The sequence below is a fragment of the Protopterus annectens genome, chromosome 1.part0 (assembly GCF_019279795.1).
Source record: "Protopterus annectens isolate FY-2018-M chromosome 1.part0, PAN1.0, whole genome shotgun sequence".
NCBI classification, from domain to species: domain Eukaryota; kingdom Metazoa; phylum Chordata; order Ceratodontiformes; family Protopteridae; genus Protopterus; species Protopterus annectens.
This window is the reverse complement of record NC_056725.1, coordinates 620,780,746-620,795,043: the sequence shown is the minus strand read 5'-3', so window position 1 is coordinate 620,795,043 and position 14,298 is coordinate 620,780,746. Positions and strand designations below refer to the sequence as shown.

Genomic DNA, 14,298 nt, shown 5'->3' with positions numbered 1-14,298 from the left:
ACTAATGCTCTAGCCAGACACGCTCTTGTGTGCAAAAACTTTAAAGTTTTTTTTTTTGTAGTGGACAATGTGGTAGTGTGTTAAGTGAGGATTACAAGACTATTTTAGAATGTAAAAAAAGTAAATGGCAAGTCTCCTTGGAGGAAGATCACCCCTCCCCGGGTTAAATGAGACTATAAATATTAAATGTTTTTTGCATATGCAAAGATTTTAATGTCAATATTTGTCTTGCACATAAGATGTATAGGTTTATTAACTTTTTATTGTATATGTTGTTTTTATGAATTATTTTGCCTTTAAATGGGCATTTATTTAAAGAAACATTATAACTATGTTTTAGTTTTAGATAAGGCACCGCAGATTCTCACTGATGCCAGGTAAAGTAAAGGTATCCAAGCTTTAGCTGACACAGCATCTCTTCCTTTCCTAGCTTCCCTCCAAGGACCTGTTCATTCAGTATTGTCAATTTTTGCTGAAATGAAAAATGCAGACTTTTTAAAAATAATCACACTTCAAATGTTTGTATAATGTATTCTTATTTCTAATGCTGATGCAGTGTTCATAAATTCTTTTCCTTAAAGGATGCTCCATTTTTTCAATATAGCAACTACCACATGCGATACACTGCACAAGATGCGTCACTGCCTTGGTGTTGCAAACAACAATCTCTCCATCATCACTTTTTGATAAAGGTAGTATTAACATCTAATACATATCTACACTGACTACACCTACCATATTTAATCATTTTGTTTCTAGCTATCAAATTATTCACTGGAGCCCTTTGTAAAATATGTTTAAAATTAGTGCCTCTCCTAAAAACTAATTTAGGATGCACTCCAAAGGTTTTGAGAATCCACTCAGGAAAAAAAAAAACTCATTCAGTTTTTCCTAACTATGTTGCTGATGGTGCTTGCATCGTTAGAAAATGTCAAAAGTAAATGCCACTCATACTATTGTTAAAATATTCCCTGTTAGTCATGACATACTCCTGAGTCTAACAAATTGTAAGTTATGTGCTCACCATAACTTGGCATCTATGCTGTCCATTTTCATTCTTCCTCACCAATGGGTTCAGATCCGATCCTTGCATTTGACTCTACCGCATACACTAGACTTCAGATCCAGTTCCTCTACCCATAATGCTATATTCCATCCCCAACACATCAGATCAAGTTTGCTGCCTAATCTCCTATTTTATAACAGAGATAGACATAGACAGAAGAAAGTCAGGGCTCAAACGTAGAATTGAACATTTCTAATACAGTCTAACAGGTACTTCCAGGAGTGACAAGGAAGGGGAATAGATTGGAGGGAAGGTGAGGAAGAATGAAAATGGACAACACAGATGCCAAGTTATAGCGAGTACATAACTTACAAATCTGATCATGTCCTTTTCATTCTTCCTCACCAATGAGACAGAGTCCCCAGCTATGAAGCCCTTGGAGGACCTACTGGAAGGCCATGCCAGAGCACTACTGAACCAAAAGAAGCTCTGCTTCTGGATATTATGTCTAATTTGTAACAGAAGTACGAGTCTTTGACCAAATAGCTGCAGTACAGATGTCATCAATGGAAGTCCTTGACCAAAAAGCATATGTAATAGCTATAGATCAAGTGGAATAAGCTTGAGGGATTTGTGGTAAATCTAGTCCTTTTTAAGAATAAACCAATGAAATGCAATCAGGAATCCATTTGCCTACTGTAATTTTAGATACTCCCTGACCCAAGCAATTAGGGGAAAAGGAAAAAAAAAAGCTTATTGGACTTCCTTAATTGCTTTGTTCTATGAAGACAAACAACTGTCTGAGCACATCATGGAGATGAAGCATGTATTCTCCTTTATTTGCAAATTTTGGAAAGACGACTTTTAATTGCATGCACTGGTTCATGTTACTTTCAGTCGCTACTTTAGGAAGAAAGGAAGGGTTTTTGTCCTCAGAGACACCCTGTCTTCATGGAAAATAATGCAAGTAGACTTAGCTGAAAGGACCTGGAGTTCAGAAATTCTTTTTGCTGAAATAACAGCTACTAAGAAGAACATTTTCCAAGAAAGATACTTCAGATCGCATTTGTCTGCCTGTTCAAAAGGTTGCTGAGTTAATCCCTGAAGGACCACAGTAAGGTCCCAAGGAGTAGAAGGGTCCTTTATTAGGGGTCTGAGGAGAAATATGCCCTTCATGAAGACCCTATACAATCTGGACAAAGCCAGAGAGGATTTGTTTCCAAAAAGGAAATTTGAAATCAATGCCAACTGAAGCTTAACTGTAAAAACTAGCTCCTTCTTTAAAAAGAGTTGTTAAAAAAAGAAGAATGGCCAAAGTTGGTGCTGAAAAGGAGCCAATATTCTGGTTCGAGGCCCAAAAAGATAATACTTTCCATTTGCTTCTGTATACTGTCTTAGTAGAAGTTTTCTGGGAGGCCAAGATAATGTCGCAACTTGGGAAGAAAGTCTGGACTACAACTACTACTGGAAATGGAGAAACCATGCGGTTAGCTTGAAGGCGTGAAGACTGGGGTGCTGAATTCTCAATGGGTGAGACAGGAGATCTTGACTGGGTTCCAGTATCCATGATGGATATCACAAGTGAGACTATAGGAAGGGGAACCATACCTGCCAAGACCAGAAGGGAGCAATGCGGATGACTGAGCTCTTCAGCCTGCTTGTTTTCTGTAAGAACTTTGGAATCAGAGGTACATGAGGGTAGGCATATAAGAGACCCCAAGGGTCAATCAGGAATCTAGGGATCAGAGCGAAGTACTTGCTGCACTTGTTTTTGAGGGGTGAGGCAAATCGGTCACAGTAAGGTTGGCTCCAGCAGCTGAACATCATATTCACTATAAAGTGATTGTCAGACCACTCATGAGGCATCAAAATGGATCAGCTGAGCCTGTCTGTTAGCACATTGGTTTTCCCCAGGATGTGCATTGATGAGAAAGAGGTTTGAAGTGATCGCCCATTCCCAAACCCTCTTGGCCTCTCTGCACAGTGGATAAGATCAGGTTCTTCTTTGCTTGGTGATGTATCAGACTACTAACATGTCTTAATTGCAATACTCCCCAGAGGGAGAACATCTTGAAATGCCTGCAACACTAGGACTGCTCTCATCTCTAGGATGTTGACATGCAACTTGGTCTCCAGAGGGTACCATGTGCCTTAGACCATCTTTCCCAAGAAATGCCCCCACCCCAGGTTGGGAAGCCTCCGTGGTCACTATGGCAACTGAGGGCAGAAGGATGAATATTCTGCCCAGAAATAGGTCACTGGACTGAACCCACCAGCAAATATGTTTGCAGATTGGAGTGAGTCTCATCAGAAACAAAAGGGGCTGATTAAACATGGACCACTGTACTGCCAAGATCCACTGAAGAATTTGCATAAAGAATCATACTAGAGGGACCACAAGTATGGCAGCTGACATCAACCCCAGAGCTTGTAGTACTAATCATGCTGGAGGAGATGGGTGAGAGTACAGACCGCACCTGATGTCTCAAAGATGTGATGTGATGGAGAGGTAAGGAAGACATCTGAGTTCTAGTTATTCAAGAGTCCCTATGAATTTCAGGGTCTGTACTGGGACTAGATCTAACTTTGCATGGTTTACTGAGATGCTTAACGTGTTGGAAACCTGGAACATGTAGTCCCTGGCTTGTAAAAGCTGATGCTTGGATGGAGCAGTGGGGAGCCAATCGTCGAGATATGGAAAAACCTGGAATCCCTTGAGTCTCAAGTCAGCCATGACTGCCATGCATTTGGTAAACACCCTGGGGGCTGCTGTGAGTCCAAAGGGAAGTGCTCTGAACAGGCAATGATTGGCACCCAGCCGAAAGCACAGATGTCTCCTGGATCACCTGTCTATTTTTATGTGATAGTACGCATGATGGAGATCAATACAGCAGATTCAATCACCCCTGCACAGAAGAGGCAGGATGGAATGAACTGTGACCATGTGGAACTTCATCTTCTTTACATACTGGTTCAACTTGCTTAGATCCACAATGGGCCTTAGGTCCCCTGTTTTCTTTGGCATGAAAAAGAAGTGCGAGTAAGTTCTGAATCCTATCTGGTTGGGTCCTCTTGGATGACTCTCTTCTGTAGCAGCTTTTGTATTTCTTGTGCTGCATCCTTCCTCTGACTGGGTGGAACATCAGGAAGTTTCCTCTTTCAAGTAGGAGGAGGAAGGGAAAATAGTACGTAGTAACCTCTGGATATGATTCTTAGCACCAATGAATTTTTCTGATACTTGTCCAGGCATCTAGGTGCAAAGAGATGTGACCCCCGACTGCCTTCATAGTTGGACAGTCAGACAGTGCTTCAGGAGCACTGACGGGGCCTATCGGAAAAGAAATCTCTAAAGCCATGGTTCTGCAGGCTCCCTATGCCTCTAGGGCAATGTCAACCATTACAATTTCCTCCTCTGCAGGAATTATGCCCGCAAGAACCCTGGAAAGGTCTTAAGAGATTTTCAGAACCTACATCTTCTTAACACCTCCTTGGTTTCTATAGAAGGTCCGTTGAGGGGTAGAAAACTTGATTCCTATGTCAGAGTCTTTCCCTCTTGTTCGCTGCAGGTGAGTGAGTCTTTAACTGATGGTCCAAACAAGAAACTGCTGTCAAAGGGGATACTAACAAAGGACATCTTGAAGGGCTCTGGTAAATCATATAGCCACATCCAGGCAGGTCTCCTTATGGCTATACCTGAACCAGCTGCTCATAAGGTACCTTCCGCTGCATGGGAGATCAGCATCACTGATGCATTTGAAATGGACAGGAGAGTGACCAGTTGAGAGCAAGTCTTTTTGAAATCCTCTGCAGGCATCTCCATGGGGTGTTTGGGAGACATATCAGAAGAGAGGGGAAATTATTCTTGAGGAACTGTCTGGAGACTTCCTGGAACTGGCTGTCCCTATGGAACAAGTCTGTTGGGCTCAGAACTCGGGATTAAAGATAAGAGATGGGTAGGATCTGAGACAAGGCAGATCCTCCCTGAGAAGAGAGAAGGCCCATTCTACTTATGCCAAAGGACCAGGGGAAACCTCTCCCTCCTTCCTCGGAGCCAAAGCCTCTGAGGAAGGTAGGTCGGGGATGCCCCCAGATCCGAGCCTTAAAAGGAGAATTCAATTTGAATTGTCCAGGGCTAAGGCTCCGAGAAGAAGGGATGGATCTGACAAATTTGGAGCTGAACCTATCCCTTTGGATCAGAAACCCATTCTGATCCGAGGGTATTGGAGCAGAACTGGTCAGGGACACTGCCAGAGTCGAAGAAGGTGCTTTCCTTGGATCTGATGCCAAACTTCTTGTGGATCTTGTATCCTGGGACTCTGAAACCACCAGTCGGATCAGAAAAGGAGACAGACTGGACTTAGCAGGTGCACTCACAGATCCAGAAGAGGATGAAGCTGGCGGGACCGCCATCTTGATCTGAGTCCTGAGAAACTTCTGCATCATCCTATCCACATCCGCCTCTGAAACTCCTAGAAGATCTGGAAGACACTCTGTATGAGGGTCTAGAATGTTTATTCTAAGTCTGAAAAAGTTGAGTTGACAGAGAAGGTGACACAGGTTTCAGTGCATACACTGGTGCATGGATCTGCAGCTTGAAGTAGATCTCAGATCCAAGGACTTAGGATCCAAAAATGACATACATGGCAATGAAGAAATGACAACAGGAGTGGAACCTTTCAGATCCGATGAAGGCTTTGAATCCAATAACGGCCTGAGAGGTTTCGAATCGGAGATGGTCAGATCTGAAAATTTTCTCATGTTTTCTAGTGGCTTCAAAGAAGTCCTTGGGGACTTCTGAGGAGATCTCTTCCTGACATCCAAAGAAACTGATTTGGGTGTTTTTCAGGGGGTTTGAGTGCCAGAAGCAGCAGGATGCAACCCTTATAAATACAGTTTATTGCACCTGTCAGATAACACACTGGGATTTAAGGTGGTGCAAATGAGACAAGACATGTCAAGATGATCTGGTCCTAGGCAATACACACACTTCTTGTGGGCATCTGAGTTTGAGTTCTTACGCCCATAAGAAGTGCACTTTTTGAAGCCAGATGGTTTCTCCAACATGGCCAATGAGAAAAGCACAGCACAACCAATAAAGAAAGTTCACAAAAACAAAGTATTAAATAACATTTTTTTTAAACAAAAGCCTAAGAAAGGCAAAGGAAAGGAATACCAGCTATGGTATATTGAAGAATACCTAAAAAAGTAAGGAAAAGGGATGTACCAAGACTACTCAAACTGAGAAGAAGTCAAGAAAAAAGAGAGAAGAGATCTTGATGCCCAGCAAAAAACTTTAGAGGGAGGAAATGGACAGAAAAAGCTACAAGTTTTAAGAAAAAAAAAAGTTTATGAATAAACTGTAATTATTATAAGAAAAAGACCATTTACTGTGCTTGAGAGTGGAACCTACGTCTACCACGATGGTGGCAAACAAGATCTGAGGTGTTAGGGATGCAATACAGCATTAGGGGTAGAGGGAGGAGCATGAGAGCTGGATCCAAAGTCTAGTGCATACGGCCGGGTCAGATTTGAGGACTGGATCCAAACCCAGTGGCGAAGAAGAATGAAAAGGACAACATCAGATACAAGCTTATTAACAGACTTTCTACCTTGCAATACTGTGATAAATATTCTATCGATACTACTGTTGTAATCGCTATTGATCAACATATCTTTCACTTATTTGTTTCAATTATGAAAAGTTGATCATCAGAGATGATTCTTGACAACAGAATAATCTGACCTTTAATCAGTCTTTGCTTATGATGTACTGGATGACTACTTGTCCAATGTAAATAAGTGTTAGAAAACATGGACTTCCAATAGATGCGAGACTGGTATTGTGAATTAACTACATCTTTCCAAATTTTAAGATCTAAATCGTGAATCTCATAATTTGTTAAACAAATTATATACTCATCATAACGATGCATTTGTGTTGTCTGTTTTTGCCCTTCTTCAATAACTAGTTTTCGGATTCCACTCTAGCCACTTCTCAGACTTTGGATCTGAAGCTCAAGCTCCTCCCTCTTACCAATAATCCCCTCCAAACCCCACATTACCTTAGACAGAGTTTGCCCCCCTTAATATTAAGGTGCAGAAACAGCCCATAGGTGTCTAGAATACAAATAAAGAAACATGAAAGCAGTTATCCGGAGCTCAGTTAAGAAAAAGTCCAGGAGAAGAACCCTTCTGGTCATACCAGGCAACTATAAAAAGAAATTATGTACTCACCATTATGTTCCATCAGAGTTTTTGCCTCTCATTTGTTCTTCAACCTGGGGGTACGGATCCAACTTGGCCACATACCAAGCTCCATGATCCGAAATCTGAGCTCCTACCCTACACCCATAATGTGCCTCTCCTCCAAATCCCTCAAACTGAGTTTGCTGCACAACTATGTATCATCTTATCCTACAACTACAAATAAATCATTCAAGGAATCACAGCAACTTAGAAATGAATAGTTCAGGAGCTCAAAGAGTAAACATCTCCACTAGGTCTTTCAAAAGGTATGGGATGGAGGGGGGGGGAGGGAAGGTTGAAGAGTAAATGACAGGCAACATCTCAGATGGAACGTTATGTTGAGTACGTAACTTCTTTATCTAATGTTGTTGCCTTCATTTACTCTTCAACCTGTGGGACAGAGTCCCCAGCTACAGAAAAACTTGGGAGGCCCTCGTGGAAAGATATTCTGGAGCACAACAGACCCAAAAGAGGCTCTGATCCTGGAAATAATGTGCAACTTGTAATGAGATATACAAGTATGGTGGTTTGACCAGGCAGCATCTGCACAAATGTCATCAATGGGAAGTTTCGACCAGAACACTGAGGAAGTGGAAAACGACTTAGTAGAATGAGCCTTAATACAACATGGCAAGGGGATGCCCTCTGTGGAATAAGCAAGCGTAATGCAACTAGTAATCCAGCTGACCAGGGTCACCTTGGTCGTTCCCAGTTTGGTCTTAGAAAAGGAAAAAAAAGCTGATCAGATTTTCTGAAAAGTTTAGTCCTATCCAAATAGGAGTGAAGCTGTGTACATCCAGCATATGAAGGTGGTACTCTCCTCCATTCTGGAAATTAGGAAAAAAAAGACAGAAGATTAATAACATAGTTTATGTTAGCCTCAGAAGTGACCTTGGGCAGAAAGGTAGGGTTAGTACACAAAATAACCCTGTCCTTGTGAAAAAATAAATATGGAAACTTACAAGATAAAGCCTGTAATTCAGACACCCTCTTAGCTGAAGTGACGGCCACTAAGAAAACGGTCTTTCAAGTCAAAAACTTTAAATCAACCTTAGCTGAAGACTCAAAAGGAGGTGAGACAAGCTTGTAAAACCATGGTGAGGTCCCAAGGAGCAAAAGGATCCTTGCTAGGAGGGGAAGGAGAAATGTACCTTTTAAAAAGGCCTTCCACAACTTAGATGAGGCCAGAGAGAAAGAATTTTCCCCAATGCAAAAATTGGAAATGACTGGCAATTGCACTTTCACTGTAGAAAAACTAGCCCCTTTATAAAAAAAAAAAAATAGAAGCCAGAAAATCTAAATCATCAGGAACCGAAGACGTAAAGGGGTCCAGATTGTTCTGATTCATAGGTTGGTACTAGGCTATCAGCCCTAGGGCTTATGCAAGCCTAGCCATAACAATTCCCTAACTATTTCTTCCCACAATATTTACTTCCCTGGACCCCTTGTCTAGCAGGGCGACTGACGTGATCCCCGACGTGAATTTCCTATCTCCCATCCAATCGTCAATGTTCCTTTTGAAGAGGGCCCAAAGAGGCGCTCTGCTTTACATGCATTAGCCCAAATGGAGACCCTCTTCCACTTGCTATTTTATAATTTCCTCGTGGACGGTTTATGTGCTGCAATCAAAATTTTTCTAATTGAGGAAAAAAAGCCTGGGAGTTCTAGCCACCATTGGAACTGGACTAACCAAGTGGTTAGTTGCAGGTTCAAAAGATCTGGAAGGGGATGTCCCAAAGGATGGGACAAATGATCTGGACAGGGAACCAGAGTCCACAGTGAACAAACCAGGTGAGACCAAAGGAAGGGAAACCAAACTTGTCAACGCCAAAAGGGAGCAATGAGGATCACTTGGCACTTCAACCTCTTAGCTTTTTGCAGAAACGTGGGAATAAGGGGAACAGGAGGAATGGCATAAAATAAACCAGGGGGCCAAGCATGGACTACAACATCTCTCGGTGACTGTCTCACTGCACTTGATGTAGGAAGGAGACACAGAGAGATTGCAGCAAGGTTGACACCATCTTTAGAAGATCATATTTGCCACTGAAGGATTCAGAGACCACCCATTAAGCATCATGATGGTCCAGCTGAGCCTGTCCACCAGGATGTTTGACTTCCCCAGAATGTGCACTGCTACAAGAAAACAGTTCGAAGACATCGCTCATTGCCACAGTCTCATGGCCTCTCGACAAAAGGGGTAAGAAGTGGTTCCTCCCAGTTTGTTGATGTACCAGACCACTAGCATGTTGTCAATCTGAATTGCAATAATTTCCATGGGAAGAGAGGAAAGAAGGGCTTGCAATGCAAGCAGCACCACTCATCTCCAGCATGTTTACATGCAAATTCTTCTCTAGAGTGGACCAAGTGCCTTGGGCTGTTTGTCCCAGGTAATGCCTCCCCACCTGAACTGGGACGCATCTGTGGTCACAGTGGCCTTAGGAGGGTGAAGGATGAACAGGTGACATGGAAGGAGGTCCTCCGATTGGAGCCACCAGAGGACAAACCGTTTGCATGCTTGGGAGATTCTGGTAGGTAATTCAATGGATAGTAAAGAAAGGACCATTGGACCGAAGAGTTCCAGTGAAGTACTCTAATACGAAGGCGTGCTGCCAGAACCAGGGTAATCGTGGCCGCCATGGACCCCAAGGGTCTTAGAACTAGACTTGCCAGGGGAGAAGGCATATCCATGATTTGTTTGATATGAGAACTCAAGGTGGAGATTCTGTCTGGAGGTAGAATTGCTGCAGAATGAATGGTGCTCAGGACGGCCCCAATGAAGTCGATGATTTACTTTGGTTGTAGTTGAGACTTTTTTAGATTGAAGGAGATGACCAAGATCGAGGCTAGATGGAATAGGAAATTTCTGGCTTCTAGGAGTCAATGCCTGGTGGGAGCAGTTAGGAGCCAATCATCCAGATAGGGTAACACCTGAAATCCTTGCAATCTCAGGTGATCTGCCACTACTGCCACTGAATTGGTGAACACCATGGGGGCTGTGGTGAGACCAAAGGGGAGTACTCTGAACTGGTAGTGACTGGCTCCTAGCTGGAAGCAGAGAAACCTCCTGGAGTGTCTGTTCATCTTGATGTGATAGTACATGTCCCTGAAGGTCTATAGAACACATCTAGTCATCCTTCTGCAGGAAAGGCAGAATAAACTGAATCATGATCATTCAGAACTTTGAACTGGCAACCAATCTGTGGAGGATCATAAGGTCCAGAATGGGCGTGAGGCTCCCCCATCTTTTTGGGCACTAAAAAAAATCTGGAGTAGATGTCTGATTCCAGTTGGTCTGGGGGACACTTTGGATGCCTCTTTTTGAGAGCAGCTTTGAAATTTCTAAGGCTGCAGCCTCCCTCTGATTGGGTGGAACATCGGGGAGGATCTTGCTTGGATAGGGTTTTTGGAAAAAGGGTACTGAATAGCCTCTGGATAGAATTTTTAACACCCAATGATCTTCTGTGATGGCTTCTCAGGCTGTTGAATGTACAGACAAATGACCCCCGACTGCCTCCAGAGATGAGCAGTTGGGCAATCCTTCAAGATCGCTGATTGGGACTGTCCGAGAATGTAACTCGAGACCCTTGAATCATTGGATCCCCTCTGCCACGAGGGGGTTGTCTGCCATTGTTATCTTTTCCCCCTCTGCCTCTGGGAAGAAGGTCTCCCTGTGAATTCTGAAAAGGACCGTGAGATCTTTGGAACCACGACTTCTTACCTCCGCGCTGCTTCCTGGAAAAGGTCCATTGTGGGGTAGCAAAGTGGATTCTGATGGCAGACAAGGTCTTTCCATCTTTTTCACTTTGTGAGATAGCCTCTCTGACAACTGGACCAAACAGAGTTGATCCATTGAAAGGGGCATTGGTGAAGGATGCCTTGTACGGTTCAGAGAAATCTCACTGCCACATCCAGGTGTGGAGTCTGGTAACAATGCCTGATCTGGCCACCCATGAAGCACCTTCTGCAGCATGAGAAATTAACCTTATGGATGTGTTTGATACAGACTCTAGGATGGTCATCCTGGAGGAAATGGTCTTAGATTACTCAGCAGACAATGACCCTGGGATAGAACTAGACAGTTCCTTGACTAAGTTCCCTCTGTAGTCTGGTTACATGTGTCAAATAATTCAGTGCTCGCAATGTGAAGGTCACTGAAGCATATACCTGCTTACCAAACTTGTCCAAGGCCCCAGACTCCCTGTTAGGGGGATGGACGGTGGAGCTTTGCTGGGCCAGCTCCCTTCTGGTGGCTGCTGCTACCACCACAGCATCAAAGGGAACACCTCTGGTCCAGTGGGGTTAGTCGGAAGGGCCACTAAGAATCTCGCAGCCGTTTTGGGATAGGTTCCACTGCATCCAGCTCCTCCCACCCCCTATGTAACACAAGGTCAATAAGGGGATCTGCAGGAGGGGACATCCAAGAAGTAGATGGGTCTGACCCCAAAGCTTCCAGAAACACCATGTCCTCTGGGGTTAGAGTTTTGGGAAGACCAACCACCTTTCTGGCAAAGTAGCTCCATGATGTTCCCAAAGGAAACATCATCAAGGTGGTAATCTAGGGGACCCTTCCCCTTCATCCAGATCAATGTCCTCAGTGATGGACTCCAAAGGGAAATCCAGTGTCTCCTTTTGCACTGACATTTCCAATGAACCTCCTTGGTGGGGTGCTCAAGGGGTGGTATCAGAAGGCTCTGGGTGTTTCAAAGGGGAAACAGTCCAGAAGTCTTTCTGGGCAGGCTGTCCCAGAGGAGACAGAGTAGATGGCTCAGACACAAAAACTGCTGGTGAGGGCCAGGCTCCAAAGCATGTAGAGTCGAGGCTCTTCTGGGTGCACAGAAAATCCTCTCCACCACCTCAAACACCGAAGGAGATCAAGACACCAAGGGCAACCCTGCTGGTGCCGAAGCTGTCGATGGGGAAGCTCCATGAATCCATATCTCCCCTGGATCTGAGTGAGGAATCAAGAGCCGAGCTATCAAGCAACTAAGTCCAGAGGGGAAGAGACAGCTCCGAAAACTTCATGGCTGACGTCAACCCCTCGGACTAGATGCTGAAGCTACAACTCCGAGAGCCACTCTGCTTTGAAACGGTCAGAGACAGGTGAGTCAGGGTGACCATCGGAGTCGAGGTAACCATACCTGTCTGCTCTGACATCTCAACTCCAGGGATGCTCAGGCCCGATAACTCTGAAACCAGGGGTGGGATTGGAGGAGGAGATACTGGAGCCAAGGTAGGGATATTGCTCATGCATCCAGAGGGAGACAAAGCAGGCAAGATCCCCAGATGGATTTGTGCCTTGAGGAATTTTACCACCATGCTGTCTACCACAGCTTTCGAAAAGCTGCGGGAAGACCTTGCAGAAGAGGCAACAGAAGATGACCTGGAAACTGGACTTGGGGGTTGCAGTAGAGAGTACTTAGGCCTCAAGGTCACTGCCTCCAGGGAGAAATTACAGGCCCGATGCTGAAGGGAGGCCTGCATTATGGGAGCGGAACTAGTTGGTTCCAACGGCTTGGAAGACTTGGCAGGAGGTTCCCTGGATAGGCGGAACCTACTAGAGGACCTCTTGCATTCTTTATGTTTTTTGGTGGGGGTTTAAGCCCCTAAAGTTGATGGTGTAGCAGCCATGGAAGGAAGGAGTCCTTTGAGGTTTAACTTGTTCCCCCTATCGATGACAGCTCAGTGGTTAAGCATGAAGAGTCCAAGTGGGCAGCCCAAAGACACAACATACACTGAGTGGACATCTGAGAGGGGGAATCTTGTGCCCACAAGATGCACATTTCTTAAACCCTGTGGGCTTAGAGTCAGCCATTTTACAAACAGTAAACAGTAACACACCAGCACACACACAACAGAAGAGATGTTAAAAGGGAAATTTCTGCCTACTAAATTTTTTTTTTTAATCAAAGATAAGAGTGAAGAGAAGGGATAGACACTTTCTCAAGGAAAGTAACTAACAGCTGAAAGGGGAAATAATTTGAAGTAAAAGATAAAATAGCTAATGAAATACCAATATGGAAGAGAAAGTGATGGAAATATAATTGGGAAACTTCTGAAAACCTACAGAAAACCCTGAGGAGCTCACATGAACTGAATCCCGATGCTTGATCAAAGTATGGCAAAACAGATTTGGAGGAGAGGAGCATTATGGGTAGGGGAGGAGCTCAGATTTCAGATCCTGGAGCTTTAGTATGTGGCCAAGTTGGATCTGATCCTTGGATCTGAACCCACAGGTTGAAGAGCAAATGAAGGCAACAACATTTGATCAATACCTTCCAGGAATGGAAGGGTGACTGGAGGGAGTGAGACTGAGGAAGGACAGAAACAGACAATACAGATGCATCATTATGGTGTGTACATAACCTTTGTATCTGATGTTATCTTTCTTCCCCACTTCTTAATGACTGGGACAGATTCCCCAGCTAGTAAAAACCCAGGGTGGTCTTATGGAAGGATATTCTGGAATACGGCAGAACAAACACTGCCCTGCTCTAGAATGTCCAACTTGTAATGAGCTATGAAAATATGAGCACTGGGCCAAGTGACAGCAGCACAAATATCTACAGAACTTCTTGATAAGAAAGGAGAGCAGGTAGAAGCTGACCTTGTGGAATGAGGTCATCGTGGTCTTGGTAAAAATCAAACCTTTTTGCTTATAAACGTTAGAAGTACAATCAGTAAGCCATCTAGCTAAAGCATCTTTAGACACAGATTGTCCCACTTTATCCTTTATAAAGGAAATAAACTGATCAGATTTGCTGAAATTCTTAGCTTTTGTAGACAGAATTTCAGTTGCCAGTGGACATCCAATAAATGAAGTAGATAATTCTCCTTTAGTAGAAATATTTGGAAAGGAAGCTTGAAGATTAAAGGAATGGTTAAGGGCCAATTCTGAAGTTACTTTAGGAAGAAAGGAAAGATTGGTGCAAAGAAAAACTCTTATTTATGAAAAAATTATGAAAAATAAGAAAAGGTGGCTTGCAAGACAAAGCCTGGGGTTCAGACACCTGCCTGACAGATATAATGGTGACTAGAAAGATGCT

The 14,298-nt window shown here is 43.7% G+C and overlaps 1 protein-coding gene across 3 annotated transcripts in view; it reads right to left on the bottom strand.

The window, feature by feature from the left end:
- UBR2 (ubiquitin protein ligase E3 component n-recognin 2) overlaps window positions 1-14,298 on the bottom strand; it is a 5,196,118-nt gene that overhangs the window by 1,445,872 nt on the left and 3,735,948 nt on the right. The gene's annotated exons all lie outside the window — the stretch shown is intronic.